General features: G+C 40.9%; 1 protein-coding gene across 8 annotated transcripts in view; it reads right to left on the bottom strand.

Moving 5' to 3' along the window:
* Positions 1-25,479, bottom strand: part of phf21b (PHD finger protein 21B) — a 105,392-nt gene that overhangs the window by 66,186 nt on the left and 13,727 nt on the right. Inside the window, exon 1 of one of the 8 annotated variants that reach the window (XM_044186056.1) lies at positions 3,045-3,227. The exons of the other annotated variants lie outside the window; for them this stretch is intronic. The gene's annotated coding sequence lies outside the window, so the exon portion shown is untranslated. Of the gene's footprint in view, positions 1-3,044; positions 3,228-25,479 lie in introns of those variants that run through there. 8 annotated transcript variants of the gene reach the window in all.

Here is a 25,479-nt window from a genome sequence, read left to right as displayed (position 1 = left end):
TGTTCTTCTTTATTTTATCAGACAAAGTTCTCGTTTGGCTGCTCGTGTTGAGACATCGAACATTCGAGATCTTTGGCTTCTTCAAAAAAAAAAAAAGCATAGTTTTGATAGCAGTACTGTTGAAAAACAATAACTATTTACGATAATCAGATGACATCTCACCCTCACCACAGCAACTGCACTCTGCGCAGGCGCCCCAACCAACCAGCAGGAGTCGCTGGTGGAGCTGCAAAGACATTAGCCCTCACCGGCTTCCCACCAGGATCTGCGGCCAATTGCGTTCGTCGGTCCAGAAAACGACGAGTTCTGATCTGCCTGCACAAGATCTTAGATCCGCATCTTGTTCAATCACGTTAATATCTTGTGTGTGTGCAAGTTATCTTTTGCACGCAAGATATCTGAGCTTTACCTTGTGCACAAATTAAAATCTTGATAATACATAATCACCTGATTGCAATTATTTGAGCTGACTGCAATAATTTAGCATAATCGTTAGAATTGTTTCCGTTCACCTGTATAAAACAGCTGGATGGGGGGGCTGAAGGGAGCAAGGTGAGCAGATTAAAGCAGTTTGTGAGTAAACACTAAAATAAGGTGGAGAATTAAGTAGAATTAAAATGGTGAAATCAGAAATAACCTACTTTAGAAACAGGGTAATGTTGAATGCCTTCATAAGGTGTATGTGTTTTATTAAACTATTATCAGGCTTATAATATAATAGTGGCATAAAATGAACAGACAATTAAATAGTTAATCGCAATTATTTCTATGACAATTAATCATCAACTAAAATTTCATAATCGTGACAGGCCTATGAGGCTCTACTGTCCTGCTTGCATAAGATAATAACCTGTGCACTCAACGTATCGGTCAAATATCTAACATCAATCTCAAGCTAACAGCCGAACAGCCTTGAAAAGATCAGCAACAACTTTCTGCTCTCAGCTTCTGTAAAACTGAGCAACCAAAAGGCAGCCATTTTGTTTTCGGCCTGTGAATTTGCTTCAACTGTCCCAGCTCCGTGTTTGTTGCATTGGACCTCTTCCAGTCTTTCTCCTGCTTTTCCACCTGTCCCGTAGCACCGAGTCTGTATCGCCACAGTCACCTGATCCCCCCCCCCGACAAACGCCATCTCCTCCCGGTCAGATCACCCCGGTCACCCCTGAACGCCGGCTGCTTCCAAACCTTTCCAGCTGAAGCTCTGACTCACAGGTCAGCGTTACCCGGCAGAACGAACAGGAGGAATATGGGTGATATTTTTAGGTGAGTGACTCACGCAGACACACATCTCTCTCTCTCTCTTTCCTCCACGCTTCCACTTCTTGACTTAATGTCTTAACAGAGTGCTTGAGCGGTAACGAGCTAACACAGGGAGGATTTGCAGCAGGATAAAAGGGCCCGGTCGCCGCTGAATGGTGCGTTTTCATTTTCTCAAATGCATCCAGGCCTTCTGCTGTCCTGAACACACGGCTGGAAATAGCGCCATCGAAAGTAGAATTAATTAGTCTAGCACCTCCGTCACTGTAGCTGTGAAGAGCTATAGAAAAGATGATGGGTTCAGAGTTTATTTTAAGATTGTTGATTACAAGGAATCGAGAGTTATATACATGTTAACGTCTGATTGATATGTTCGAATATCCTGAACATCAAAAACAAGCAGCATCAGCGAGGTTTCAGGTTCATCGTGTCCTCCTGTACTCCCTATGCAATTACATAATAGGTGCACAAATGTGGTAGTTATACAAAACACCAGGGTGCACAAGAGGTAACCGGGTGGTTCAGTGAACTCGCTGGTTGGACTGACGCAGTCCCGCTGCACTTTACTGAACATGAGCTCACCAAGAAATGACTGATTATCAGCACTAAGAGTCCAGACTCCACCTCATCTGCCATAAATACAGATCAACAGGCATGTCCAAACAATTAGTCGGTTAATCGATTGACAGAAAATTAATTGGCAACCATTTTAACAATCGATTAGTTGTTTCAGTCATTCTTCCAGCCAACATTTGCTGGTTCCAGCTGCTCAAATGTGAGGATTTGCTGCTGTTAACTGAATATTTCTGACTGTCGATTAATCAAGAAAATAACCAAATGACTAATCGATAATGAAAATAATCAATACCCCTGCAGTCGTAAGCTGGACTAAAAAGAGGCGTCTCGCACTGTAACATTACAGGAGGGCAGTTACTGCGTGGTCGCTGTGTTTCGATGAGGAACTAAACAACAGTCTGAACTGCTATAGATAGATAGATAGATAGATAGATAGATAGATAGATAGATAGATAGATAGATAGATAGATAGATAGATAGATAGATAGATAGATAGATAGATAGATAGATAGATAGATAGATAGATAGATAGATAGATAGATAGATAGATAGATAGATAGATAGATAGATAGATAGATAGATAGATAGATAGATAGATAGATAACTTAACATAACTAATATCATAAGTTCATGTGGTTGGTCTGTTTTGCTTTCTAGCCACAAACGAACCCCACCAGAGTTCACTTGGAAGTGGACCTAGACCCTCTTTTCAGGTGGTCTTGGTTTGATTGACAGCTTTCACACCTGCCTCAAAGACTCGTAGAGACTTTTTTGGATGCCATCGGAGAGTTGAGCCTAATTTCACGGCCAAATGAACCAACACAGACAAAATCCAATACGTAGTTCTGAAATCATACAGCAGACGGGTAGAATATGGGAACTTAAAGGTGTCGAGGTACGGTAAAGGTAAAGGTAAAGGTGTGCTTAGAGTAACACAGCACAAAGACAACTCTCACTGTGTATAGTAAAACCAGTATGGAAGACTTTTTTTTTTTTTGGTCTATGAAGTCAAATTATTTTTCCTGACTTTTTAACTGCCTGCAGAGACTCTGACGATCCATTTCAAAGATGTCTGAGTGTTTTCAGTCAGGACACACTTTCATTGTTAGTTCAACTTCTGGCAAACCTTTGGGCACTGTGCGGCAATAACACATCTAGATATCAATGCAGAGTTAGCGAGCTGAGTCTGTTTTACAGCTCCACGAATGTACCTTTGTGACTGCGCCCCGTCCTAACTTCAAAGCAGAGACACTTTTGAGGCAGAAACGTCCCCAACTTTGAAGCTGATCAGGGAGGCTGCCGAGCGGCGGCCGACAGTGGGAGGAGTCTGGATGAAGGCTGAGAGCCTCCCTAGAGGCTCCTCCACTACTGCAAGAAAGAAAACACACTCCACTTCAAAGCGCAGCCGCTCCTCCGTGGTGGCAACTCGCTATCTTCGCCGCTTTCAACTCAGAGTCGCTACCTTTCACCGTCCCGGTTTCTGTCTGGGACGACAACAAGCAGACAGTCACACAGTGGAGGCTGCTGGGTAAAAAAATGTAACATCTGGAGCAAAGTATCTGGACAGCTACTGGCCAGATTTCAGTACAATTTGGATAATCGTGGTCCCCAGAGGACGCGTTCTAGTGGTTTAGGTGACCCCTTGACCTTTTCCTCTAGTGACACCACCAGGCCAAACTTTCCACTACAAAGACTCAGCGCCGTTGATCATCAGCAAACCGCAGATGGCGCTTGACAAAACACTTATTCCAGTTATGAGCTGACATTGTTGTGTCGAACTCTTTCCAGCTTAAGACTGAGTTTACATCCATTACCAAGACGACTGAGCAAACGCCAGCGGCTGATGAAGACTGTGCGTTACGATTAAAAGCTCCAGGAAAAAGCTAGTAAGTGGAGTACAGTAATCTGCCTGTTACTGGTCTAAAAAACGTCAAGTGAACATTTTATACAAGTGTGAGTTCATAGTTCACACAAGGGAAAATGCCCGTTACAATTTCCTAAAGCCCAAATTGATGTCTCCAAAGAGCTTAAGAGTCCAAAGACTCAAAAATGATTGATTTACTGTCACATAAGACAAAGAAAACAAACTGAAAAACTGGAGATTGTTTGAATGACTAAATCGATCAATTATCTTTCTTAGTTTTCTGTCGATTGACTGATTGTTTTACCTCCACATGTGATATAACTGAAAGCTCCAGATAAAGCAGGTAAGTGGACCTTGAGTTTTGCTACTATTTCCAAGGTGAAGAATGAACTTTGATGCTTTTATCAAGGCAGATGTTTATGCTATGAAATAATAATAATAATAATAATAATAATTCAAGCAACAATTACATAACAGACAATCTGAGGGAACAATTGTAAATATAGAAACTGTACTTTTGAGTTTTTATTTAATAATATTTTTATTTCACCACACTATATCACAACAAGGTTTACATTTTGTTCACAAGATTCATTTTATAGTTAAATAATAAGCTTGAGGCAATACTAATTATTTCCAAACAATTTAGGAGGTGCACTGTACAGATAGCTTTATTAACGCTTTCTAAACTGATATGTAAATAATATTGGGATGTTAAGTGCCAAATTTAATTGAAATTGAAGCCCGGAGAATCTTAATCATATTGACTCTGAAGATGCTCGCAGATACCTGCATGTGTTCGCAGTGTGTACATGAAGAGTGATAACTGCCTCATGTCTTCAATAGAATTAAACTGTGGCGTTATTCTCGGCTCCGGCGGAGGTAAATTTAGCTCGTAACATCACATGTGAACAACAGGGGGGGGGCTCTGTAGCATTTTGCCGTATTAAGCCTTTACTCGGCCGTTTTCCAAGGCAATGTTTGTGTCACTGCTGCTTTGATTAAGGGGATTTCCAAAGATTATATTCCCCACAATCTAGAAAGGCATTATCAGTATTAAAGCAGCGATGCCTGGAGCTATGCTTGAGATCTGTGGATGAGATCAGATTTGAGAGGGATGGCAGGATTAGACACAACGAGGCGTAGACCTGACAGCTCATCACAGCTTAACACGGGCACGATCCCCACGACACCAACGATATCCCTCCGTCTCCTAAATATCTGGACCCAGGACCAGATCCAAGCTGCCGGCGAGAACAGGGGAGGGGCGAGGGTGACGCTGCACTTTTCAGGAAAAAACTTTTTCAGTTCCCGTTTTGTTAAATATGTCTGAACACACTCAAAGAACACACATGCAGTCACTTCGTGGAGTTCGTCAGGGACTGACTGGGTTAAACCACTTCCTAGTAAATGTTTTAAGTATCTGTTGTGGAATTGGTTGGTCACATTCGTGCCCTCCAGAGGATCAATCACTTCCATTTGGACGCTCCGAAGAAAAGTAAAAACATAACATGTCTTGTTCTGTCCAACGCTTTTGTACTTCAGGGGCCTCTGGGGCCACAAGAAGGACTGAAGTGGCGCAAATATTATGGAAATCCAGCCATAAACAGATATCTAACGTGTTGGTCAGAGGGAAATTATGGCCTCATGGTGGCGCTACATGAGAGAATAATTCAGAATAACCTTCTTGACAACTATTGAATGGATTTCCATGAAATTTGGAATAGACGTTCATGATCCCTTCACTTTTCATCCAACACACAATCAGGTCCAAATCTGAATTTGTCCAGTTCTTTGGTTTATGACCAAATCCCAAAACCAGATAACAGCTGCACTTTGTGTTTAGTGCTAATTGGCAAATGTTAGCATGCTAACAAGTTAAACTAAGATGGTGAAATATTATACCTGCCAGCGCTGCTTTATTCACCTCACCAAACGTGCTAACGTGCTAAACATAGCATGCTGATGTTAGCATTTAGCTCAATGCGCCGCCTAAGTGCAGAATCACAGAGTCACTGGCACGGCTGTAGACTTGGACTCTTGTTTTGACCAAAACTGATTCCTGCGTTAGTTAAATTCAAATATTCCTAAAAATGGCACAAAATGAAACTGCTGAAGTACAAACACTACATGGAGAGAAACTATTAACCGACGCAGTGGCCGCTGGAGTGTGATTCGGGTTTTTTCTGGTGATGTAACAATCAAAAAATGGTGTGACAGTAATGAGCGAGGCTTCTCTGTGGCAATGTTTTCGATTTTTTACCATAACCCCACCTCTCTACCGCCCGGCGCCACATAATGAACGACTGTGAGGGCCCTGCATCATGTGACACATTCATCTTCCTCTCTACCACTCCCACCCTCCTCCTCCTCCTCCTCCTCCTCTGCTTCATCATGGGACAACAGGGAAGCCTTTAGTAAATCAGGACAACTCCTCCTGGGCTGCGATGCAAACACGAGCATCGCTCTCCTACATCACTGCTGCAGGTCAGTTTCAGCTACATCCACTCCTCGCCGCATCTGCTGGGCAGAGAGTTACTCACTTCCATCTCTTTCACTTCCTTCTTCCTCTTGGTCAGACTAATTTCTCCTCTTCGTTGACATTTTTTGATAATAAGAGAATAGTAATGGTGAAGCCAAGAGAACAAGAACAAAGACAGCAAATCAAAACATCTGCTGGTTACTTTTACTTTGTTCTCCTCGTTCATTTAACGCGTATATAAACGGGAATATTTGCCCACTGGCATTTCATGACTGTTCAACGACTGCATGATCATTAAGATTTAATTAGATGGAAGTCATAAAATGCTAACGAGACCTTCCTGCGGGCGTTAAGGTGCGTTAGCATTTTACAACATAAATATATACAAATTATATACATTTTTTACACACAAGGACATCAGGTGAGGCTGCAATACTAAAGGAGGTGAAGTGGGAGCTGAAACAGATTTACTAAAAAGGAGTTAAAGTGGCAGTTTACATGTGAGATATACAGGTTTTATTAATGATTTAGTTCTCTTTTCTTTTTTCCTGTTTTTTTTTTTAATAATACATATTTTTATTTATAAGTATGTATTTATGTTTTGATATAACTCCTAACAGCATCTCTGAATCCCAAAATTGAACAACATAGTTCACTGGTGAGTTTCAAGACGTCAGTAGTGCATTTGGGGCCCTAAGATCTTCTTTTACTTTTGCCATTGTGCGATTTTTAAAATCCTATTTCAACATTTTAGTATCATGTCTGATTCTTTTGACCTTTTCAAGCTCTTTGTATCTCAGATTTGAAACGTAAAATTGTAAAATAAAATTACATTTTCCATATAATCAAATATTTTTAGGGCATATCAGTGGATAAAGTCACCTGATTGTCCCTCTTCCCTTCTGAACTCCGGTCCCTGCAGTGAGCACCAACACCTCCAGGCTGAAGCCTCAGTTATTTATTGCCGGCCCCTGCGATGCAGCGCGTGACGTTTAGTGCCGTCTTTATTATCATCCGGGTGATGTAATGTGATGTTCGACCCCGTGACCTTCCACAGAGAAAAGGAGGAGGCGTCGCAGACTCCAACAGTCAGACGCAGCGCGGCCTCGGGCGTGGGCTGTCACTCAAACACACGGCCGCCGTGGACGACAACAATGGGCCGATGGGGCCGATGACGCAGCTGGGACTTCACTGGCCGAGGACAGACGCTCAGACGGGACCTCACAGAAGTCACAACACTGCAGCTTATTGAACCGCTCGACCATAAATGCGAAAGCCACAGATACCGGGACTGACCGTCAGCCAGGAGCATCACGAGGACTGGATTAACGGCAGCTAAAAGACTTAAACTAAGACATTAGCGACTCGTCTTTGCTTTGCTGGTGCTGGAAAAAGCAAATAGCACTGACTGTGTAACACAACAATGAGTTGCCTTTGTGTTTTAACGTCTGTGGACGGCCGCGTTAAAGAGCAACTCAAATGTGAAGTCACTTTTCTGAGTTAGTCGATTCGATTTTAAGTCTTATAATCGATTCTTTGGATGTTTTTCTAATAATGCTGCGTGTAAGACCTTAAAAATCTCTGTGGCAAAGATCAAGGCAACGTGCCTGAATGCAGAGAGTGTAAGTTGCTCTTTAGAGAACTAATAAGGCAAATATTTTCTTCTGAACTTTAACGATTTCTATAATAAAAAAAGACAGTATTCAGCACATATCTAAGTTAAGTCATGTCCTTTGACAATATACTTAAATAAGGTTTTATTGTTATGTGGATTCTGAGGCTCTTAACTCAAATATCACACAAATATCTTGACGAGACAAAACTCTTATGTGTTGACGCCTGTATCAAGTGGTCGATGCAAACGGCTGGGCTGAACGTGAGAAACCTGCAGAGTTTCTGGAGAGCGAATGTGCGTTGACGCTGCTGCCGACGCCTCTGGTGCGTGTTGCCCTCGAGCTAACGATTGGGACCAAAGAAAAGATGGGCTGCGTTTCTGAAGAGCTATTAAACGATTATTCTGACCAGCCAAAAATCATCCAGTTTACTATCACAGAAGAAAACCAGCAGGAATATTTACTGAATCCAAACATATCCGATGCTTGTACTACTTACTGACGCAGTCTTTCTCAAAGCTGAGGGAATAAAAGACAACATTTAGACAATTCAGCTTTAAAAAAAATGATTATTCATTATGAAAATTGTTGCAGATTAATATTCAAATCGATTGACCGATTGATTCATCCACTGATAAAAATGCACGAGCCGACTGGCCCCTACGTTGGGCCCCCAGAGTACAAAGCAGACAAGTCCTGTTGTTGGTTGAAAACTGAACTTATTCAGACGCTGGAGATGAAGAGTCTGTCTACAGCAGATTCACACGACACTCCTCTGCGCTCATATCATACACAATCCTATAGAGCTCAAAAGAAGCAGACACAATAATAAAAGGATAAGCAGCACAAACGAGTTTCTTCGACGTGTAAAAATCTACCAGGCAGAGTCTCGAGTCGAGTATTTCTCTCCACATTTGCTGCCACAGATTGGACAATGCGTTTAGATCGGATTTTTACTTCGCAGCATCTGTTTTCGTTTTGTCAGATTCATCTGTTAACACACGCGTGTCCTCCTCGGTCCAGTCCGGCTCCTTTTTCTCGGATTTCCTCTGTTGTTTTTTAGTGACCTCGCTGTAAAAAACAACAACAACAAAAACATCAACATCATGAGTCGCAATCAAGATCTGATGATGAACCTCAGCGGCAACGCCGTTACCGTGGAAACTTTACTCTATTGCCATCGAGTTTTATCATATCATAGTAATATACCCTTCGGTGCAACACTTTGTGAGGAAAAATGAACGTTTAAGGGAAAAACAGCTGAAAAAGAAGAAAGATGTGACCTCTTTAGAAGAAGTGGCCAAGGAGCCCCACTCCCACCAGAGGAATCGTCCGCTGATGCTTTATTCCCTTTCATGCACATAAATAAGAGTTTTTCTCTCTGTGGTTGTGTTTTGTGTTGTTAACCTGATGAAAAGGCCTCAGCCTGAGATCTACTTTAGCTACAAACCCACCTGATCAATTTTTCAAAAGGGTCTTTGAAGTCGCCCTTGTTGAATGCAGAGTCCTGCTTCCATTTATGGCGAGGCCTCTTCCCCCTTTTAAGGATGTCACTAGGAGACTCAATAATGCATAAAAAGCAGGGCATTGTGGGATGCTGGCCTAGAAGGAGTATGTAAATGAATGCTGGGTAAGAAGGCCAAACACACAGGCCACTCCAACACATTGTTCTGATTTAAATAGAGAAAAAAACTAATTTTTCTGCAGTTTTAAGTTGTGAGTTTTTTCCCCATTTAATGTGTTTTGACCCGACTCGAGGATAGCAGCAGCTCCAGCAGGACAAAATGTTCTTTCTTCCCCCCATCACAAGAAGCTTGTAGAGTGAAAAGAGCAAAAAATAAATAAATAAATAAATAGATGCAGCATTTCACATTTTCATAGATGTCAGACGTACAATCAGGGCCCGACGCAGACAGCAGGAGGCCAATTTCTCCGAGCTGAAGTATACAAAATGGTTTCCGTAACAAAGACTAATCAGACTAACGCTGAGAATTTTTTGCTCTTTGTTAGTCCTTTTCCATAATTGACCTCTTTCTGCTGATGTCTGTTTAGCTGGCTGAGTGAGTCCATTGTCTGTTCCTAAAAAAGCCTTGACGAACGAACCACTTCCTCACCCACACACACACACACACACACACACACATATATACAGGCAGGAGACGGAGGGAGAGGCAACAAAAACCTAATCAGAGAGCAGTGAATGAGGCCTGGACAGCAGGGGCTGAGAAGGAACCAGCTGCTGTGGAAAAGACAATAACATTCCTCTCTTTTCTCCGCTCGCTTTCTCACAAAGACAAAGACCTGCGACGGCGAACGCCGCTCCTCTACACGTTCACGGCCGGAAACATCGAGTTTATTCTAAACTAAAAAAAAAGTATCTAAGAGTACGTAGTCTGCTGGGTGTCATTAGCAAAAGGTGTTTCCTCGTTTGTTACCGTCATATCTCGGTTACAGAAAGCCAGGTGAGCTTTAATCCTGTTTGAGAAACCGCACTATGAAAGGTAAACTCAGCATTTTGGCATATGAATCAAAATGTGTCTTAAAGTGGTCACATTATGCTTTTTGGCTTTCCCCCTTTCCGTCACTGTGTTATATATCTTTTTTTTTGTGCATGTAATAGTTTGCAAAGTGAAAAAGCCCAAAGGGAGTTTCCCTCTCCCACAGAAGACTCTGCTCCTGAACTGAACAGCTCGACTGCAGTCCGGCCTTTACTTCCTCTACTCTACATCGCTGTGTCGCACGCGTCATGATGCACGAATAGAGCCGTTTCAACAAGTACACCTAAATACGAAATTATAATAACGTTAGATACCCTCCAGGCAGCCAATGGGCATAAAGCTGTTACTGTGACGTAGAGACAGAGCTCATTAAAACGTTAGCTATGAAAGATAAACTAGTTACAAATGAATAACTTCCCACTGTGAAGCGTCTCGCTCCCGTCTGCGTTGTGGAGCTGCTTCGGGCTGTTGGCTGAACCGAAGCCGTAGTAACCGTCAGGACCGGCCCTACTCTGCTTCTGATTGGCTAGTAGTCCTTAGCTCGGTACTGCACATGTGCAACTCCCAACAAAGATCGAATAGAATCGCGACGCCTCACTCGGGAGCTAAAACGGAGCAGCAAAATTAAACCATGTAAACATATTCTGGTACAACCCCAAAATACAATTATGAACCTGAAAATGAGCATATTATGACCACTTTAAGAAGTGAGTATCAAACCTGTCAGGTAAGTTGGCATCGAATGTTTCTAACTAATATATATATTTTGTTTTATTTAAGCAAAGTTCTTTATGTAACAAAAAACTCTTTGAGCAGTTTGGTATATTTTCTATATTATTCACGGCAGCCACGAAATTACACTTCTGTACTTCTATATTATTTTGTATAGTGTCTAGTTTTACCTGTAAGACTCCTGTTGTAGCCTTAACTGGCATCAAACATGCTCATCATTGGAGATGTGAAAACATTGGGCACGCTGCTAGCGGGGCTAAATGTTTGGTGTCTCCCCACGTTCAAAGCAGTCTGGCAGTCCAGAAGTGTTAAAAATCCTTGAAAACATTATGTTCAACCACATCGTAATGGTCTAACAATCAAGAACGGTCCGTTTGTTTCAGCTCGCAACAGGTCTGTCATGTTCAGCTTTTAGTGGTTTAGTTAACACCCAACGTGGACCCATAAAAACTTAAAGTCTGCATCATGTGATCTGCTTCCGCCTCCCCAGAGCATACAAACACCACAGCCAGGTTTCTAATCGCTGTCTGCGCACACATCTGTGGCTCAAGTGGATTAAAAAAGAAAAACAAAACAATATGATGATAAATAAGACAATTCTGGTAGAAGTGAAAGCCTGAAGTTATTCAAAGTGAAGGACACGCTGATTACAGCTTATCGTCGTCTTAAAATCAAGACGGAGAAGCAAAAGTCATGAGGCTGTTTTGGAAGTTGAGGAATATCGGAGGTCAAATACCAGTAAGTATTAATACAGGTAGATACATCAGGTCGCTCCGTGTTGCACATCTCTCAAACCAGGACAGAAGTGCTTCTTAAAGTTTGAGGTTGTGTTGGATTTCCACTGCCAACACTTACAACAACATCCTAATTGATTCGCTGCGAGTCCACACGAGTTCAACAGATCAAGTAAAACAATTAATAATTTGCAGTGAGCAGTCATTCAACATTATTCATGGAACAGCACCCCTGGCATTTCCATAATTACCCATTTAACAGGGCCATCTGAGCCAATCAGGGGTCAGGATGCTGAGGAGGGGCTGACTCAGCAGCTCTGGAGACGGAGCCCACGCTGGCTGACGACAGGCCTGTGTTGGTGGAGGTATTAATAAGCAGTGGTTTAATTACGACACCAGACTTCTTCTGCTCCTAATCGTTCGTTTCCTCTTCCCTACAATCTCTGCACACCGTCAAATTGCGGCGGATAATTTTCAGTTTAGAGAAAAGGATCCAAACGGGACATGAGGAGGATTGCGGGACAGGTCAGCAGAGTTGTCTGATCCCTAATCGACTAATCCCAGCGGTGGGAGGAAGAGATGTGATCCGGTGATAACAGGAGTCGACGCCCGGCAGCCAAAACAGCAACAAAATGACTTTCAACTCCCGTCAGTCGCCCCCCCCCCCCCCTTGTAAACTCCCCAAACTGCAGCACTCCCACTCAATGTTTAATCAGGATGACCTCTTTAGTTCAGGGGATAAATAAAAGATTAAAGAAGAGCCCAGTTAATACAAAAGCAGGAGACTGGGGAGCTCAGAAACTCACTTTCGACTCCAGACTTCTCCGGGCCTGCGCCAGTTTGAGCTGTTGACTCTCCTCACCAACAATAACAGCAGCCTGATGAAACTGACACTGCAGCGAGGCTGACGCTGACAAACAACTATAACTCACCACTTTATGGGAGAGAACAGAGAAGGCGGTGGAGAGGTTTTATGTCCAAAACACTACTACAACCAGGGTCGGTTGTTCTACGTCTTCTGTAGCTGAACAGGTGGAGCAAAGGAACATTTTTCATTTATTTATTTAACCTTTATTTAACCAGGAAAGCCTCGTCGGGATTAAACATCTCTTTCAAGAGTATCCTGGCCAAGACAGGCAGTTACAGCGATGTAAATTTATCTGTGTTAATGTAAATATCACTTTTTAAATCTACACACGCTCATATCCACCTACCTAACGTTTAATGTAACAGGCTGCTTTATAATCATATTTATTTCCCCAATTGACATACTGTTTACTAATGTTACTGTTGTTTTTGTACTATATATCTACATTAAGTGTCAGTCTGTATGACCCGAAGTCACTAAACTGGACATTGATCATTAACATCTCTGCCATACTTGAAATAATTGTGCAATATTCTGTGTCAATACTTCCGTGCAATATTTAGTTTTCCCATGTTAGTTTTCCTATTTATTGATATTATTCATACCTCCATTACTGCTGTGCAATATCTTAATAACCTCAATAAGCTACACTTAACTCAACAGTACATGCACCACTGCTTATTACTTATATTATTAAATTGTATTATTATACCGTATTATCATCATCAACCGGTAAACCCACTTGGTACTTCACACTTATTTTATCTTATACTTATACCCACCTGGTACTTAATGTATTATCTGACCTGTTTTTATAGTTTTTATAGTGTATTGTATTATATTTTTTGCTGGTACTTTCTCCTGTGTGCACTGACGTAAAGGCGAGCTGCTGTAACAAAGAGTTTCCCTTCAGGGATCAATAAAGTATTTCTGATGCACATAGTAGCTTAATGTTTGTTTACCTTGTTGTCCTTGTTTTTAGCTGTTTTTATGTCTATTTCTGTGTATGTACACCGACAGTCAAAGTCCTTTAATGTGTGCACGTACCTGGCCAATAAAGCTGATTCTGAAGATAAAATTTCAACCTAAAAACAACCCAAGAGATGTCTAACACCAGAGAAACTCCAATAAAACCTTCAGAAACCTCAACGTCTGAAGCCAAGCAGCCGAGTGTCACCTGATGTAGGCAACCACAGAAAAGCGCCATTTTTAACTTTTAACCACCCACTATTCCACCTGCTAGTACTACGAAAAGCTACATGAATCTGAACATGCAATATGTGTATTGATAGGTGAGATTTCTCTCTTTTCAGCCATTGTGGTCGTTTTCAAACAGAACACCCTGTTGTAAAAATAATCCAGGTACAATACACAACCTTAAAAATACGGAGTCTACTTTCAAAGCAGTCCGGCAGTTCAAGCGGTTGTTCGACGGACTGTTAAAAGGTTAAAAGGCTAATTAAGTTTAGCTGTGTAGTGGTTTTGTAGCTAATGGAGGAGTTTCAGGGCTGAGCGATAAGATCAAAAGTCTGATTGTTTACTTTTATAATGAAAAAATGCTTTGAACTTCCATCATAGTCATCGTCCGTAAAACCTGGAAGTCTGCACGATACGACAGCTTCTGAAGAAATCTGCTCCCCACGTGAGCGAAGGTTTGTGGGTCGGTGATTCCCAGCGTCCGAATTAGACATCAGCCTCACGCTGTTCTGTGATCTGCTGTCCCGGCCTGCTGTAATGAAGTCTGCTGCTGCTTTAACGGTCTGAAAACTGGCAGAACTGACCTGGGATCTGTAGTTTCCTGAATGCTAACAAATGAATCGTGCTGTAGTGGAAACTCACTGATCTTACAATATGGATAGTAAAACCCAGAAACGTCACTTTTCAGAAAGAGCGATAGAAGAAACCCACACTGAGGGATTGTATGGAGTTACACTAACTAGTAATGCTAAAGTCGATAGCCTTTTATCGAATCTGAATCCTTTTGAATCCCACAAGTGAACGTCGAGTGATGCTTCTTTTACTTCACAGTCACAAAATGATCTTTGGTCAAGTGCAGTCGCCGGCTTGCAGAGAGCACTTTGCCCATATAACAGACACATTTTATTTTCACCTTTTGGCAAATTACCTACAAAAAGTTAATTATATGTGATTAAAGTTAATTTTATATGATTAAAGTTAATTATAATCTGCCACAAGAGCTACGGTCAGCGTCGGCTAAATATGTGAAGCCGTTAGCTGAATTCCAGTGGTGGAAAGTAACTCAGTACATTTACACAAGTCCTGTACTTTTGTATTGTACAGTTGTGAGGTAATTGTATTTGAGTATTTCCACTTTGTTACTTTATACTTCTACTTTACCACATTTTGGAGGCAAATGTACTTTTTACTCCACTACATTTATTTTGACAGTTACTTTGCAGATTCAGATTATTAACACAAAATTTAATCAACTAATAAATTCTGATGTATTTTTATGGATTAAGCTACCCAGCAGTATATAAAGTAATTAAAGTGAGCTCCACATTTACCAGCTGCAACATTAAAGTGATGAACACATTAATGCATCAATAATTAAAATCCAATAATGTATATTATTCTGAAATGGGCCATTCAGCAGAATGAGTACTTTCACTTTTGGTACTTTAAGTATATTTTAATGCTCATACTTTTGTACTTTTACTTAAGTAACATTTTGAATGGAGGGCTTTTACTTGTAGCAGAGTATTTCTACACTGTGGTGTTAGTACTTTTACTTACTTTGAGTACTTCTTCCACCTCTGTTGGATTTTCTAAACACCAAGAAATAAAGTATTTCGACAACCTGGAACCAGATCCAGCTATGGAAACCTGAACCTAACAATGGCCAGACAGAAAGTGGTGCCAGCACTACAGCTCTATATGTTTGCTAAAAACTGGCCCACATCTACGTTCGGACAATATTCAGGTTTTATTTTAAAGATGCTGCACTCTGCAGGCGATAGTTTAGGCGAACCACAAACCTCCTAACACATCATGAAGGTAAGAAACACATTTTCCTGCTGTTTGGAAAAGCAGCTGCAGGAATCTCAACATGACAAAGATTCAACGTAACGTTGTCAGGTCCAGATAGTGAAGCTCCTGAGTTTACACTCCTCTCTCAGTCTGACAGATGGAGGTGCAGTGGGTTATGGGAGCAGCAGGCTGCTACAGCCCATCATCCTGTCAGTCTGTGGGTTAACTGAATCAATTGTGTGCGGGGCGTCCCCCCCTGTCCATACATGCTTACCCTTTAATTGATCGAAGACACCGGACCCGCTCACCACAAACCCAAAGACCACACTTCCTGTTCGGGGGATCATCGCTTGGTGGGAAACATCGAGGAGAGGCAGATTTCATTTTCAAGGTCAAGTTTGGTTTCTGAAGGTCTGCCAATTAGCAGACAATTTTACAGAAATTCAAATGCATACTCCCATCTGCATCGTATAGCTGTTGTGTAATGGTTTAAGGTGGTCTCAAATAATAGCCTGGCCCACACGGACAAATAAAAGCTATGTATGTTCTATAATGGTTCACGTGGTTAATTCAGTATCATGTACATTTCCGCAGCTCTAGTTTCATTAGTAAAACAACAGAGCCATGTTATATTCAACACTCTGCTGGAAACACTTTGTCTTCATTCACTGATTATTTCCCAATCACTTATACTTCGCTTCGACCACAGTTTCTGTATCAACACGTAACAAAATAGAAATTCAGTCTGATTATCAGGCTACTGATGACTCACAGATGATTGCCATAGTGGAGTTTTTGTTATTGTTTGTATGAACTTGAACTTTTTACAGTACAAAGCATGATAAATTGAAAACATGATTCAAGGAAAGCGATAGAAAATGGATCTCAAAGAAATTCAGATGCTACGTTGACAGTCTGTGCCAATTACAAGGCTACAGCTTGTCCCCATTTGTTGGAGTATTTATACCAAGGTTGACGAAGAAGTGCCAAAGAATAAGCTCACTTATAAAATAAATAGATATCTTTGGCAAGCGGAGATGAAAAAAGTGGTATAGTACACTCCACTGCAGTTATATAACAACTTATGACGTGGACCATCCACACAATCCACTTCGCCTCATTGTGCTCTGTGGAAAAAGTCTCCATCCAGCTCTTTGAATCATAAAAAATACATTTTCATGTAATTCATTGTAGATATTCTTGGTCCACATGGGACGATTCAGACTAATTCTGGTGACCTCAAGACCTTTTCTGTAGCGCCAACATCAGGCCAAAGTTTTACGTGATTTAAAGCATGCTCGTGTTTACCAACCCGCCTGGTTTATAGTAATGGTTTTATAACAAAAAGGTCACCAAAGAAATACATAACACTTGATTTTCTCCAGTTTAGTCAGATTAGATTGTTTTTATATAAAAAGTCTTTCAAAATGCAGCTTTAAGGTAGAAAGTTGTGTCACTTTGAGAAGTTTTAAGGACATCTCCTTGTTGAAATCTCACATGAAGACATTTCAGACGCTGCTGTCATGGTAACTGTCAAAATAATCTGCCATAAAGTGGGGTTGAGATGTTGCGGCTCAGCATTTGATGATAAAGTGGGTCTATCTGGCCGGGTCCCACTGCTGACTGTGCACAGCGGTGTTGTCAGCCGGTAAGCTGCTGACCGAAGCCTCAGCCCGCCGCTGCACTCGGTTATCAACACAGAGACGAGCTGGAAAACCTTATCAAGGAAAAAGTCAATACGGCTGCCTTTCCTAATGCTGTGCCCTTTACAGGAAGGAAAAATGCTTCAACAAGGACCCGATTCTAATCTCTGTGGAAAAAGTCAGAACTGTCCTTTAAATTACAGCGTTCAAGGTGAGTTTATCGAGCCTCTGCAGGGCTTTCTGGTTGATTTACATGTAAGCAGCAGGACTGGTGGGTACTTGTTTTATTTCAGTCTCTAATTTTCTAAAATTCAGAAAGAAAAACGGTTTGTATTCATTGTTTATGAAGGTCTGTTACAAAGGTTCACGTGGGCAGAGCTACACCGATCAATTGGTGATCAACTGCTGCTTCGAGAGGTACGGAGGCCGTACAGGACCAAAATACTTTAGACTTTACCAGCTGGTCTCGCTGAAAATATGTTAATGCGTTTCAGAGTGACAACATGTTTATAACCAGGTGCTGGGAGTCAAATCACAACTGAGCCCTTTTAACATTTTCCTTATGTTTTCAATGTTGGTTAGTTATTTCTGTTCATTACTAGAGTCCTAATACTAATACTTGATTTGAGTTTTTTTAAAATATATAATATCGATTAATCTGCACATTATTTTCTCAATTAAATCATTTTGTCCGTAAAATTTCCCAGAGTCAGGGTTTTCATTTTCATAGCTTGTTTTGCCTGACTGACACCCCAACATATCACGTTTATTATCATAAAAGACGACGAAATCCAGCACATATTCACATTTGCAAACCTGGAACCAGTGAACTCGAGACTGTTGCCAAATAACCTTCAGATGATCGACTGATCGACTAATCGTTTCGGCTCTGTTATTGACAGATAAGGAAAATCAAACTTCTACAGCAGAAAAATAAACTTGTTAAGATATAACACTAACAGCAAACTATAACAGTACCTTTTAAACTGTAAATCTCACTTTGTACCAACAACAACAACAAAACAGCACACCAAAGAATATTAAAGTTGAGAAAAAAAGAAAATATTATATAAAAATAACTATGAACTATGTAACTTCTTTCAAATCACAACTATAATAAGCTGTACGGAAATATAATAAACATAAATGAAGTAGTCCGTCGTGTCGGCAGGCCTGTATAATGAGAAATACATTTTTGATACGAGTTGAAAAATAATGACTAATAACTTCTTTGTGTGATAAATTATTCTTCCAGTACTCTTTTAGCCGTTTCTTGTTACTTACGGTTCAATATACAGCAGCGTATGCTAATGCTGCTTTTACTGTGATATGCTAATAATATCAGTCCAGCAAACATTTTCATCTGGTTCTATTCATTAAAAGCACATAATCTACAATGTTTACATCTAATTTAGAGCATGAAAGTTCATTCTCAAACTTACTTAAACAGTAGTTTGACAAAAACCACTCAAAGTTCACTTACTAGCTTTTTTCCCTGAGCCTTCAGCTGCTCGGTGGTCATGGAACTAACTCCATCTGCTGAGGAAGACCACGACATACGGTCTTTTTTTGTCAAATATAACCAGTTATACTACGATGTAATTTATCAAAATCAGCATTAAATGTTAAAGTTGTATCATGACACACAGTGTTAAATGTTAAATGACGCCTCCACCTTTTTAACCCCTCGACCCATCTTTAGAAACTCACATCGTTTGTGCAAACACTATTCGAAATCACACAACTTTATTTGAAATTCTCCTGGAGATCAGGAACTCTGAATCACAGGACGTGTAGAAAACTTCTACTTGATGAAAACGTGTTTCAGTGAATGTAAAAAAAAAAATCCCCAATGAAGCACAACAGCAAGCAGACACCGAGGAAATGAAAGCGCAAATCAAAGCTGAAGAGGTTAACAACACCCAACAACATCTTCTGCTTTGGCGTCTCGAATAAAGAGAGCTCGGTCCACTATTGTCCGCTGATTGACAGATTAGTGGTGACTCAAACCTGAGCCGCACTGTAATCTGTTATGCATGAAAGAGCTCACGTACACAAGTCGCTTCCATGTCAAGGAATTTGCTCGCGTCTCGTCGTTCTCTTCAGAAAGACGTTATTCATCGTGTCAGTCAGCTGGACGGCTGAGACGTGGACGATACGAGTGGGTGGAGGAAGAAGAGAAAAAGACTGAATCTGAACCGTGCGAATGACAATGACCCGGCTGACAACAAACAGAAACATGTGTACACACTTTTCTAAACCCATTACCCTCAAATTAAAAAAAAGAAAATCACAAATTCAAATCCATGCCTAAACGCTTTTATTCTGAAGGTCTGAGAAGAAGATAATGACTGTTCCTGTACTTCTATTCTTGTAGAAGCGGCCGTGTGCACACAAAGCTGAGGCCCAGATGACTGGACGGTGATAAAGCGTGTTGCTACGATACCGAGGTGAGAAAATGTGAGGAAGTTCATTAAGGGTGAGGCCTGTGAATGAGGAAGACTGAAGCTCCACAGAGAGAGGAAACAAATGAGTGCAGCTTTTGTCCCTGCAGCTCATCACTACGCCGGCTGTGCAGCCGACAGACCGAAGCCCTTCAGATCTGACGGCGGAGATCAACTGACCTCCGCAAGCTGCCATGTGTCGCACAGATACTGCAGCTCCTCTCCGTCTGCACAGACGCAGAGATTCACGCTGTACATCGCTCGGTCGGCCGTTCTGTTACGTAATAAAAGGACATAATAACACTAAAGAGATTTACTTGTATGGCACTTTTCAAAAAAACAGCAGTAAATCACACCACTACACGCTCAGGTACCAACGTTAGCTTATCGCAGACGGAGCGGCATTGGTGTGTGTACGTCAGCCGCTAGCAAGTGAACAGAAATGTTTGAGATATGTAGAATACAGCGCGACAGACAAGCAGATATTTGGGAGTTGAAAAAAATAAAACAAAATCAGATATTGATATATCGACCTATAGCAAATTCTTTAAATCCCCTCATTGCATGATGGGATATGTAGCTATGCTAGTAACGTATTTTGTCATAGAACTGACTTTTAGTCTTTCAGCTGTAAGAGTAGGACGACAACGGCGACAAAGTAAGTTGGACTTTGTATAAATTGGTTTGACAATCACTTCTCAACACAATCACATTTTTAGACCTTCATGTCTACAACAAAATTCGTGTATTTCTAATAAAAAAGAGCTGCAAACCATTAGTGGATTTATAGATTAGTCGATAGACAGAAAATTAAACAGCAGCTATTTTTGATAAGCGGTTATTCACTTCGGTCATTTTTCAAGCAAAAATGCCGAGCTTTCTGTGAGTCCGGCTTCTCAGGTGTGAGGATCGTAAACTGTTTCAGACAGGTGGTCGGACGAAACAAGACATCTGAAGACGTCGATTTTGGGGCTCTGGGAAATTATAACTGGCATTTGTCACTAACTGGTGACACTGTGTGGAAAAAATGATTAAAATCGAGGAAATAATCCACAGATTGCTGGATAATTTCATTAATCGTTAGTTGCAGCTCTACCAATAAAGTGTAGTTTAACTGTAACCTTCTGGCGTAAACTGATTATTTTAACCTGGCACAAACAAACAATCTTGATACGGATCCATTAGATTTGTTTTTCTTTTCTACTTGTGACCCACAGACATTTTACAGTGTAAAACTAAACAAGTCTCGGGCGGACGAACTCCGTAAAGGAGACACCGTTTCTAAATGACCTCAAACCTAGTTTGGCATTTCTGCACTGCAGTTCTTTTGTTACTAATCGGCCGACATATACTCCGAAACCAACGTGTGCGTACTGGCCTGGCTGATTTATCGGTCTCGCTCTGATGTAGAAACAGTGTCTCCGTTAAAAACACTGGTGGTGTTGGTTAACGTGTTCAGATAAAAGAGAAAGTACTGCACTACTAGTTAGTTTAAGTACAACACTGGTCGTGTGCACTGTACATGTACTGCTCGCCTTGTAAGTTTGAGTTTAATTTGTATTGTATATTTGTATTGTTTAATTTGTATTGTTCTTATTTTATTTATATTGTTAAATTAATTTTATATCCACTGCTAATTATTTTTTACTTTTCTCTATTTATCTGTACTTATTTATGCCCTTGTGCTGCTGTAACACACGAATTTCCAAGTCAAGTCGATTTTATTTATACAGCCCAGTATCACAAATCATAATTTGCCTCAAGGGGCTTAACAATCTGTCCAGCACACGACCCCCTCCGTCCTCAGACCCTCGACTCGAATGAGGAAAAACTCCTCAAAAACAAACCTTTTAGGGGGAATAAAATGTTAGAAAGCTCAGGAAGAGCAACAGAGGACGGATCCCTCTCTCCCAGGAGGGACAGACAGGAAATAGATATGTGTACAGAATAGATTCACTACAGAAAAATCATAGTTTATACAATTATGGTGACAAAATGTAGATTGTAAAACATAAGAGAAGAGTGGGTTCCCCTTCTGGAAATCAATAAAGGTTTATCTTTTCTGTTTGTGCAACAGAGAATCGTATTGTTAGGAGCATAAATGTGTTATTCCTCATTTCAAAATGAAAAAGACTTCCTTTAACTGGTCAATTCCACCAAACATCAGCATCGTTCCCCTGTATAAGAATATTACCCTACAGCCTGTGTGCGCTTTGATTAATTAGCATCGCAACGAGTCCTGATTTATCTGTGAGTCTCTCTGTGAACTCCGCACCTCGTGATACTCAGAGATCCTTCCTTGGACAATCAGGTTGAACTTTGTAAATACCAAATACGCCGATATAATTGACTGTAAGTTTCCTCGCCCTACAGCGGCGTGTGTGGATGGTATTTGAGTGCAGGAGAACATAGCGCTGTGTCCGCTGGCAGGGAAAACACATTGATGTCCATGAAACCACAACAATTAACTTCAGGTCTGCATGAAATTGAGCAATGATATGGACTTGTGCTGAAAACACCGTCTCCACAAAAGGGCTCATAAACAAAACATGCAAATTACTCAGCCACTGTAGCACTTTGTCTCTGCTACACAAACACATCTTCAAAAAGAAGAAGAGGCTCTGCGCACGATGCAGGGAGGCAATTTTTGAATTATTACAGCAATTTTCTCTGCTTTTTGAGCAGGATAATCCGAGCTCTGCAGCACTCCAGTACATGACTCTGTCGTTCCCCGAAGGGAGAACAAGACAGTCTGACGGCGCTGAAGGATGTTTCCACCTGCCACCTTCACAGCTCGCTACAGAAGAAGAAAATGTTTCCAGGCTTCTTCTTTACTAATGAAGCCACATCTAAAGCACGGGGGCATGTCATCGCATCACTTCTATACCTGATGTTACGCTTCCCCTGGGGCTTTAGATCGGGCCTATTCAACTGGCGGCCCGCGGGCCAAATCCGGCCCGGCAGCAGCCTCCGAGTGGCCCAGCGTACATGAATCTGATGTATGACAAAATAAGTCAACTACACATGCGGTGTATGGAAGCAGCTAACGAGTGAGCCGCCTCGCTTCCTTCTCATCTCTGCTGAGAGCTGCACATGCGCAGCACCGATCGGGCGGGATGTTCGCGGATGTAGCGCCGCCGCCGCCGCCGATCACATCTTACACAAATCAACGTTTCCTCACGTGAGCTCCGACCAGCTGAGCAGCTCCTCAAAACATCTGGCTGTCGACGGTCACAAGCAGGAAGTGCTCTGCTGAAAATGTGTCTCCGTCAACGCTGAAACGCAAATCTGACAATGAAAGCCGTCAGTTTAACGCCGCCTGGACCGGCGAGCGTTTGTTTATTTTACCGCCATCTCCGAACGCCTTTGTTTAAAATGTGTCATTACCAAAAACAAAACAAAAAAAAGCTTTTAAATAGGCTGCTGAAGATGTCTGGCCCATCTGCATTTCCTGGTTTTAAAATCTGACCCGGCTGAATTTGAAACAGCCCTGGTTTAGACGCTCGTTAAAATGAATATGCTGTACACGCGGTCAGGTCTGTGAGGGAAGAGACGGCGTCACGAACACGCTGGAGTAACGCGGCCACTGTGACGGAAAATATCTGAGCGTTTCAGAAGAAAATTGTTGTGAGAATAGTGTCGTAATTTCATGAAAAAGTAATAATACTACAATAAAAAGTAATTCACTATAAGATAAGATGCACAGTCATGAAAAAAGTCGTATCATCAGAATAAAGTCATTTCATGAATAAAGTCCTTATTTTACAAGAAAATCAATATCATAAGATAATGTCCTGATATTATGGGAATAAATCACTTTTTCAAGAAATAAGTAATTTATTAAGAGTCATAAAAAGTCATAATTTTAGGATTAAGTCATAATTATATGAGAAAAATGTTGTATCATAACAATAAAGCTGTAATTTTACTAGATAAGTCAGAATATCGTGCCTTAAATTGTAAATTATGTCTTTTCTTGGAAAAGTACAACTTAAGTCTCATAATAGTACGAGGATTCAGTTAAAAGTGTGAGGAAAAAATGTAATATCATGAAAAATCACGTTTTTACAAGAACAAGTCAAAATATCATGAGATAAAGTCTTAATTTTACAAGAAAAAGCTGTCACATAATGCTGTAATGTTATTAGAAAAAGCGGTGATATCCTGAGATAATGTTGCAATTTTAAGACAAAAAGTCATAATTCATAACGTAATTATGAGAAAAGGTCGCAAGATAAAATCATGATTTCATGAGAAATACAGAATATGAGACAACAGTAAGTCATAATTTGAGGAAAAGTTATTATGCTAAAAGATCAAGTTGTAATTTCACAAGAAAAATAATGTTTTAAATAAATATTCAAAATGAAATAAAGTTTCTTGAGTATACTAGAACACTTGGGTATACCTTTACCTAAATAAAATACAGTCTAAAATTGCAATAACTTTGATTTAAATCAGGAACCATCTGATCGAAGAGTCAGTAAGATTATGAAACTGAGCAGATTTTCAATACTCTGCGGTATGGACGTATTTCGGTCGGTGCAAACAAGTGTTGTGGTTCAATAAACAACTAACAGGAAGTAAATACCTTCTCTTCTCACCTGTGATCACAGGTGTGTGACGTTACAGTGGGCAGAGAACGACAGTACAGAAGCCTCGACGGGACGAAGTAAAGGAGGAGTTGTGTCTGCAGCCGGTCTGAACACCGTCTGTGCAGCAGTTACAGTACAGTATGGACGACTCGCCTCACGCTCACACTATCGATTTCACTAAACTTGCATCTTTCATTCTTCACTCTACTAAAAAAAAAAAAAAAAAAAAGCAGTTTTCCAAAAACAATCTCACTCATTATTTATTATTTCCCAGGGGGAGCGGCTCCAAACGCAACAAATAAAGAGTTGTGGAACAGAGGAAGATGAAATTTAATGACTTTTTGGTCTTTTTGTGAACCTGCTGTTGTTTCCAGAGACTGTAACTCTGCTGCCGAACGAGCCTGAGGGAAGCTTCAGCCTTGCCTCCTCGCTTTGAGCACACAGGAAAGACTGTACACGCAGAAACCTTCATCCCCTCCGATCCTGTGATCTCGGCCATATATCTGCTACTAAACACTGAAGCGACGTAAAGCAGTAAAACAGACTTGCCCTCACTGCATGATGGGATATGTAGAGCTGTTAGTCACCTGTTTTCTCATGCAATTGACTCTGGAATACAAACACGATGACGATTATGAAGAAGCTTAATTATTGTGTCATGCATACAACGACACCCAGGCAATTATATTTTCAACATTTGCTTAACCGTGAGGGTTTGTGAGGCGTAAATTGGTCCCCTGCTCACGTCTGCGAGGGAATAAATAAAAAAATATCAATCCAAAACACAACGACAGCATCTCCCTAACGACGGAGCGACTCCATCCACCAAGAAAGGCCGCCAGGTGTGGCTGAAAGCGTCGGAACAAACAAGTAAGTTGGACTTTGCGTTGAGTGTTCGTATCTTTTACAGATATTTCAGATTTTCAGACCTTAAAATCCACAACAAAATGAATGTATTAGTAATAAATAGAGCTGCAACGATTAGTTGATTTTCTGCAACTATTTTGATAATAAATTAGTCATTTCAGAGCAAAAATGCCAGATTTTCTGTGATTCCAGCTTCTCAAACGTGTGGGCTTGCTGCTTTGTTCTGTTTCGTATCTCTGCTATCTGAATATAACGTGAGTTTTATACAGATGGTCGGACACTGGAAAATTATAATGGGCATTAGACAAAACGATT

The sequence above is a fragment of the Siniperca chuatsi genome, linkage group LG23 (assembly GCF_020085105.1).
Source record: "Siniperca chuatsi isolate FFG_IHB_CAS linkage group LG23, ASM2008510v1, whole genome shotgun sequence".
Classification (NCBI taxonomy): Eukaryota; Metazoa; Chordata; class Actinopteri; order Centrarchiformes; family Sinipercidae; genus Siniperca; species Siniperca chuatsi.
This window is presented reverse-complemented; position numbering and strand designations above follow the sequence as displayed.